The sequence below is a fragment of the Bubalus kerabau genome, chromosome 11 (genome assembly GCF_029407905.1).
Source record: "Bubalus kerabau isolate K-KA32 ecotype Philippines breed swamp buffalo chromosome 11, PCC_UOA_SB_1v2, whole genome shotgun sequence".
NCBI classification, from domain to species: domain Eukaryota; kingdom Metazoa; phylum Chordata; class Mammalia; order Artiodactyla; family Bovidae; genus Bubalus; species Bubalus kerabau.
In genome coordinates this window covers 12,307,688-12,313,687 of record NC_073634.1, presented here as the reverse complement: position 1 = coordinate 12,313,687, position 6,000 = coordinate 12,307,688, and positions in this window count along the sequence as shown.

Below are 6,000 nucleotides of genomic sequence, written 5' to 3'. Positions count from 1 at the left end.
CCCTCTCCTCCTGGTGGGGGTGAGGGAGGGGGTGCCACAGAGGTCTGAGTGGGCCCACTCTCTGGGAAGCTGGCCCTCCTCTAGGGGTCAGGAGGAGAGAGCTCAGCTTCAGCGTTTGCATCACCGAGACGCATCTGGAACTTCTTGCCTGTACGGGTTGCACCTTGTACTTCCTTCACAAGCCGTGCCTACCTGCCTAAGTGGTACTTGCACTTGGATCCGAGTCCCTGGGCCTGGTCTGTGATTAGTCGATGCTCCCCGCCCCCCATAGAAGTCTCTGGTAAATTACTGAGTCCAGAGATAGGAGTCCTTGGTGAGCGTTTCACCTCAAAGCATGAGCAGTCGTCAGTATCGCTGGAGGCTTGTTCAAACAGAACCCGCCTGAGAAGTTTCCTTTCACCAAGTTTCCAGTGATCCTAACGCTTCTGGTTCCAGATCACCCAGAGGACCACTGGCTGGGCTTCCCTGCTGGCTCAACAGTAGAGAACCTGCCTGCCAATGCAGAAGACAAAGGTTTGATTCCTGGGTCAGGAAGATTCCCTGAAGAATCCCTGGACAGTGGAGCCTGGCGGGCTGCAGTCTATGGGGTTGCGAAGAGTTAGACACGACTGAGCGACTAAACAACAACAGCCCCACAAAGTCTTCCCTCTCCTTCACGTTCCTTGCTGTGCCTCTCCCAAAGCTCTGCAGTGTTGGCTGGGGCAGGATTTCAGGAGAAGCGAAATAAACCCAAGAACAAGCTGAATGACCCATCCGCATTGCCACAGAATCCCTGTCCCAGGAGAGGGAATTTCTTAATTTTGTCCTTCTATGCACTCGACTCAGATCTATATCAGAGAATTGTTCTCTCAAAAAGACAGTCTTTTATCTTGAAAGCAGGATCTAAAGTGTCATCCTTCCTTCCGACAAGAATGAAGTCTGTTTACTGATTTTTGTTTGTGGAGATGCAATTGACATATAACCTTATACTACTTTCAGCGTGATTTGACATTGGCATATATTGTGAAGTGATGACCGCAGTAAGTTGAGTTAACATCCCTTGCCTCACAGTTTTTCTTGTAAACAGAACTTCTCAGTTTCTGTTTACAAGAACTTTTAAGTCCTGACGTCTCTTGTGTGCACCGTGTTACATTCAAGTACACCACACAGCGCTGTTAACCGTGGTCACTGTGCTGTACATCAGATCCCCAGGACTTACTTATCTCACGCAGCAAGTCCCCTACATACAAGCCTTCAGGTTATGAACTTTCGGAGGTGTGAGCGTGCGTTCACACGTCCAGTCACGTGACTTGGTTTGCACGCCTGGCGTGTGTTGTCATGTGCGTGCGTCCTCTACAAATGGTTGTGCTTTCGTGCACTTTACTTGCTACTGTACAGAGAAGAGTCGTACAGTATCTTTATTTGAAGGCCAGGATGTCTGGAAGCAAATGTCAAAGCCCTGGTGATGTAGCTGGTACTACTGTACTTATCAAAGTACTCAACCATAAGATGAAAAACGCTTCTATATTTTGTGTTTCTCATGCATTATTTGTGTGAAGAGTATTACAAACCTACGACAGTACAGTACTCTATAGCCGATTATGTTACATGGGTACCTAGGCTAACTTTGGACTTAGAAACAAAGGGGACTTACGAATGTGCTCTCAGAACGGAATTAGTTCATATGTTGGGAACTTACTGTTACTGAGAAAAAAAACAATTGTACCATTTAACCACCTTCACATTCCCTTCTTATCCTGGAGTCGTCTCTCCTTTAGCCATGGAATAAAAGCTAGTGTTTACTGAGGGCCTACTATGTGCCAAGTGTGTACTACTGGGAAGTGGTTCATGGGCACCGTGTCAAGGGATCTTCCCAACAGTTTTGCAAATAATATGTCACTGGTCTGTCTTACACATGAGCAAACTGAGGTTTAGGGTTTTGTGTTTGCTTGGGGCTACCAAGCCAGTCACAGGTAGGACAGGGGTTCAAAGCGGGGTCTGATGCCAGTGGTCTGTTTTCTATAATATTCCATCGGCTATCCTATGAACTAACAAATTACAAAATGAGAGATGTCACATATTACAGTTCTTCTATGATCCATCCATTTATTCAAATTCTTTATTTAGTAAGCACCTACCATGCGCCATGTGTTGCAGTCAGGTCCTGGGATTACAGCTGGCCCCCTATCAAAGGGTTCAGCATCTGAAAATTCAACCAACCTCAGATGGTAAATACTTAAAAAAAACAACAAATTAAATCTCAGAAAGTTCCCAAAAGCGAAAACTGAATTTGCCAGGCTGATAACTAGTTACAGAGCATTTACAACTAGTTACATAGTCTATGTATTATAAATAATCTTGTTGTTTCATAGTTGCTAAGTCATGTCCACTCTTTGGGAACCCATGGCCTGCAGCAGCAGGCCAGGCTCCTCTGTCTGTGGGATTCTCCAGGCAAGAATACTGGAGCGGGTTACCATTTCCTTCTTCAGGGGATCTTCCCCACCCAGGGATTGAACTCGTGTCTCCTGCATTGGCAGGTGGATTCTTTACCACCGAGCCACCTGGGAAGCCCTGTTAAGTAACCCAGAGATGATTTAAAGTATACAGGAGGATATAAGCATTTTATATAAGGAACTTGAGCATCCTTGGATTTTGGAGTTCTAAGGGGTCATGGAACCAATATCCTCCGACATGGATAAAACAACTGTACAATGATGTTCTGCTGTAGCCACAAGTTCCAGAAAACAAACTCACTCAGGAGGACGATGCAGATAGTGGAGTGCAGTTCATTACAACGGCAGGCCCAAGGCCGAGTCTCCTCTTAGCCAAGGACTTCGACCAGTTTTGTGAAAACCTTATATACCTTAAGTGTACCTGCCCAAATCCACCTCCCCTGATTCCCTGAAACTAGTCTGAACAAAGGAAAACAAAGATACAATCAAAGTTAACCCGTGATTCATATGCCTTCAGCCTAGGTAGTTAACAGTGGACAATTATCAATAGGCCTGTGGTCATACCCCAATAAGCATAATAGAATGTATGATTCTATTCAGTTACACAGATAATTAGGGTATTCTTCTGGCAACGGAGAGTCTAGGTACAAGCCCTGGGGCTCTTCCCTCAGGGGACTCTGGTTTTCCAGTTGGTATGTTGTTTCCATAGATACTGGGCATACAGCTCAAAGTCCACAGTCAGGCCCAAGATGGAGCCTTGCTTTCAAGATAGAGCCTGTTCTGTCTGTTTCCTCCTTCAATACAAGAGAGAATTTTACAAAATAGTTTCCCAGAATGCCTGGTGAAATTTTATTTTTTAGTAGTTTGTCCTCTGGTTCAAGTTGTTCAGAAAATTACCTCTATCATTAGGCCCAGAATGCATTCCTCTGTCTTCAATTTGTTTTCTGGCAAAACATGTTTGAGTTTCTAATAACTTAGTTTGATAAATTTGTTTCCTATTCCTCCTAATGAAGGAACATGCATTGCTTTAATTTTTAAAATATTTTTAGGATTTCTCTGGTAGCCCACTGGTTAAGAGTCCGCCTTGCAATGCAGGGGACACAGGTTTGATCCCTCGTCCCGGGAGAATCCACATGCTGAGAGGCAACTAAGCCTGTGTGCCACAACTAAGACCCAATGCAGTCAAATAAATAAAATATTTTTATTTTTGAAGGAACAGAGCATTTATAGAGATGAAATTTTTAAGAAAACAAAGGATGCATAGTAAACATGTCTCTCTTCTCCTGGCCCTCAACCCCTCCAAATCTCCCCAGAACAACCATTATTATATACCTATATACTGTCTCTCCCTTCTTTCCTTATCAACACAAATGGTTGGTTACTATTGCGCATGTTAAGTCGCTTTCAGTCACGACCCTATGTACGGTAGCTTGCCAGGCTCCCCCGTCCCTGGGATTCTGCAGGCAAGAATTCTGGAGTGCGTTGCCATGCCCTCCTCCAGGGGATCTTCTCCAGCCAGGGAATGAATGTTTGTCTCTTCTGTCTCCTACATTGGCAGGGGGGGTTCTTTACCACTAGCACCGCCTGGGAAGCTCTTTACAAAGTGCCACTTCAATAAACAGTTACCTTGTTCTTCTTCACAGCTGCATATAGAAACAATTCTAAAAGGAACCATGTGATACTGAATTAGGCCCTGTTGATGAACCTATTACATGGTCCAGTATTTTGCTATGACAAACAGTTCTATGCTGACTACTCTTGTGTGTATATGAACTTACACATGAGCAAGTCCACCTATAAGATAATTTACTTTAAGGGGAAATGCTGGGTTAAGGGCAAATGATATGTGCATTTGTAATTAAAATTTTTGATTACTGAATATTTCAAGCATTCAGTAAGCAAAGAGACAAGTACAATGGACTTCTATACACACTCCACCACTTTTCAATTGTTATCATTAATCTATGGCTGATACTATATCATACATACTATATATATATATGTATATAGTTAGGTCCTACTTATCCCCTTCATCCCAAATTATTCTGAAACAATCCTGACATAGTATTTTTTCCATGGGTAAATATTTCTGAAAAGTAAGGGCTTAAAGAATGTGTGTGTGTAATTTCATTAGCATATCTAAAATAAATTAATATTATTTCATTAATGTCATCATTTGTTAGTATCACATTTCCCCAGATTGTCTCATGAAAAATTATTTTTTCAACAGCTTGTTCTTTGAGTCAGAATCTCAATAAGTTTCATCCATTCACTGCAGTTGGTTAAGTTTTATTTTTTTAATCTATTGGTTTTCTCCTTCACCTCTCTTTCTTTCTTTCTTCTTTTTTCTTCTTCTTCCTGAGTGATATTACTGTAGAAACTGAGTGAATTTGCTTCCAGAGGCTGGATTTTTCTGGTTACATCCCCATAGGGACATTTAAAAAGCTCCTCTATCCTTTAGATCAAAGGAAAAATGTAAAATTAAACTGTAGAATTTCTTAAAATGATCAAGAAAAAACATATCCGAATCTGTGTGGCATAACTAAAGTAGTTATTAAAAGAAAACATAGAGAACTAAATATATCAATCAAAAAATTAAAATAAATGAATTAAACATTCAACTTAGAAAGCTGAAAAATATAGCAATAAAAAATTAAGTAAGCAAAAAAAAGCAGAAAGAAGATAAAATACAGAAATTAATGTTTTATTATTTTTTTCAACTTGCTGAAAAGATTTAGGATCATCATTCCAGACCTAGGTGGTCATTTTGTGATTTACAACTAAATAGACAACAAATGGTACTTCCCTGGTGGCTCAGTGGTAAAGAATTCGCCTGCCAATACAGGAGATAGGGGTTTGATCCCCGGGTTGGGAAGATCCCCTGGAGAAAGAAATGGCCACCCACACCAGTATTCTTGCCTGTAGAATCCCATGGACAAAGGAGCCTGGTGGGCTACAGTCCATGGGGTCGCAAAGAGTGGGACACGACTAAGAGACTAAACCGCCACACCTGACACCATAACCTAGGTTAACTGTCAGAGGGAAAAGGCTTTTATACCCAGTTTGCTCTGGATTTCAAGATGAGGCCTGCTTTGACTGTTAGTAAGAAATCAGGTCCGAACCCACACTTAGGTTCTTGGTGAAAAACTTCAAGGATCAGGGAGGAAGCGGGGAAGGGAATCTTGAGGGGTCAGGTCTGGGGCGAGTCGCAGCCCCCGCGGCCCTGGAGTGACTGCTGGGCGGAGAGCATCTCCTCCCCTGTGGGATACAGGGCTTTGCCTTCCTCAGGCTCCAGGTCAGATCACCACTGCCAGAATCATTCATTGCTCGGGAGGCCTTAAGCAGATCCCTCTGAGAGAAATGTCTTTACCCTCAAGCAGGAGTGTTAACCCTTACCTTAAAGGGGCGAGGGTCCAATGAGATGCCCTGTTAGAGCTACATCTCAGTAGGTGACAGCTAACAGGATGGCGCTGGGGTTCTGTGATTCTACGATGGGGACCCGCTGACACATCAGGGGACACAGAGCATCGAACAGGAGAAATCAACCAGACTGCTTCCCTTCTCCGAG